General features: G+C 65.8%; 1 protein-coding gene across 1 annotated transcript in view; it reads right to left on the bottom strand.

Annotated features, from left to right (window-relative positions):
- The window catches only part of NOP53 (NOP53 ribosome biogenesis factor), an 8523-nt gene that overhangs the window by 1463 nt on the left and 4831 nt on the right, over positions 1-2229 (bottom strand). The window lies entirely within an intron of this gene.

Genomic DNA, 2229 nt, shown 5'->3' on the forward strand with positions numbered 1-2229 from the left:
CAAACCCACAAGCTGTGAGATCATGACCTGAGCTGAAGTCGGCTATTTACCCGACTGAGTCACCCAGGTGCCCCCCCCCTTTTTTTTAAACAAATGTTTATTTCTGAGAGAGAGTGAGTGTGTGAGTGGGGGGGGAGGGAGGGAGACAATCCCAAACACGCCTCACACTGTCTGAGCGGAGTGCAATGTGGGGCTCAAACCCACGAACCGGGAGGTCATGACCTGAGCTGAAACCCAAGAGTCAGACACATAACAGACCGCACCCCTCAGGCGCCCCCTCCTGCACTTGCCCCAAGCTTCTGCTGGGCCCAGGGCCACACTAGGGGTCTCCGTCGGCCCTGTGTCACCTGCCCCCTGCTCTGAGTGACACAGAGGCATCCTGCTGCCTGCACAGGGTGGGGGGATGGGGCCACAGGGACTTTCTCAGGGAGGGTGGCCGCACCCCTGCCCGCAGGGGGCTCGGCTCCCTGGATCGCCAGTGTGCGGTGCTCCAGATGCCGGAGGCACGGCCCCTCCCAGCTTGAAGGCCGTGGGCCCTGCAGAGGCCTCTGCTGTCTTCCAAGCCTGGAGTCCCAGCGCCCGCCCTCGTGGGCTCGAGTCCTGAGCTACCAGCCTCATCCTGCCTTGTCGTCCTCCAGCGGCCACCACGTCTGCACGCCAAGCCCTCCCAGGTCCCTGCCGTGGAGGTGACGCCCGCCGGGGCCTCCTACAACCCGTCCTTTGAGGACCACCAGGTACGCGGCCTTGAGCAGGCCCGTAGGCTCCGTTGTCGCCTGGCCGTTCAGTTGGTTCCCTCCTGGGGCTTGTGGTCCGGTGCGGGGAGAGGACAGACCCGTTCCCAGGCAGTGATGACCAAGGAGAGTTGCCAGATCCAGACTTGAGGGTCAGGGAGGGCTTCCTGGAGGAGGAGGACATCAGAACCTCGACCAGAAATCTGAGGAGGAGTTCGTCACAGGAAGAGGGGGATGGGTGATCCAGGCGTGTGGGAGGAACACCAGGTAGCAAGGCCCGGAGGTCCCCGAGACCAGGCCCCCCCCCTCCCCCGAGGGTCCATGGGACGTGGGTGCAGCAGGCCACGGTGAGCAGTATGACGAAGACCTGGGGTAGTTTACCGGTGGGGAAACCTGGCTGGAGAGTTCCTGTTTGTCTCGTGGAGTCTGTTCGCCCCCTGGGAGTCGTGAACCTGGGCGAGCTGTTTGCCCCCCCCCGGGAGAGCTCCGGCTCCCTGAGGGAAATGGAGATCGGGCGGACACAGGACCCCCGGGCAGGTGCTGCTCAGCCCTGTTCACGGTAAGGGGGTGTCTCGTGGCCACCCAGGAGCAAGAGCACTTCCTTGCCCGCCAAGCGCAGAGGCCCTTCCCAGCGGGCGAGGGTGGGGTGAGGCTGCTGGCAAGCAGGGGCCTCGGTGGTGACGCGGGTGCTGGGGGAGGATCAAAGGGGGCGGCCTGTCTTTGTTCCTCACTTAACCGCGCTCCAGAGCCCGAGTCCTCCCGCCTTAGGATTCGCTCACTCCGCAGCAGCCTCACGGCTTTTAGGGCTTCACATGGCCGGCGGCCGCCACCAGTGGTCAAATGTTTTCATCACCGCCCCCCCCCCCCGTGCCGCATCTCTCCTTCCCGTGTTTACACACTTGCTATTGTTTCATGTAAACGAAACCTTAGAGTGTGTAGGGGTCAGGCCGGGGGGAGGGGGGGGGCCGGGCGGGAGCAGAGAGTCCCTCTTGGCTGCATTGGGAGACGCTGGACAGGAGGAGGGCTGGGGTGCTGGGGGCTCCGGTGGCTGGTGAGAGGGCCAGGGGCCCTGGAGGACCTGGGCCTTCACCTCCAGCTCTTCCTCTCCAGACCCTGCTCCTGGCAGCCCACGAGATCGAGCTGCAGCGGCAGAAAGAGGCAGAGAAGCTGGAGCGGCAGCTGGCCCTGCCCAGCTCAGAGCAGGCGGCCACCCAGGTGAGCCCTCGCCTGCCCGGCCCTCCTGCCCCACCCTGCCCCACCGGCCCCTCCTGGTCCCCCGACACACCACTCTCCTCCCTCCCCCCCAGGAGTCTACGTTCCAGGAGATGTGCCAGGGGCTGCTGGAGGAGTCAGATGGGGAGGGGGAGCCTGGCGAGGGCCCGGATGAGGGGCCCAAGGCTGGAGGGGAGCAGGCCCAGGGAGCGGAGGCCTCCGTCACTGCCACGCGCCCGGCCGCCGTGGAGAAGAAGACTGAGCAGCAGCGGCGGCGGGAGAAGGC

This window comes from Suricata suricatta, chromosome 16, assembly GCF_006229205.1.
Source record: "Suricata suricatta isolate VVHF042 chromosome 16, meerkat_22Aug2017_6uvM2_HiC, whole genome shotgun sequence".
Classification (NCBI taxonomy): domain Eukaryota; kingdom Metazoa; phylum Chordata; class Mammalia; order Carnivora; family Herpestidae; genus Suricata; species Suricata suricatta.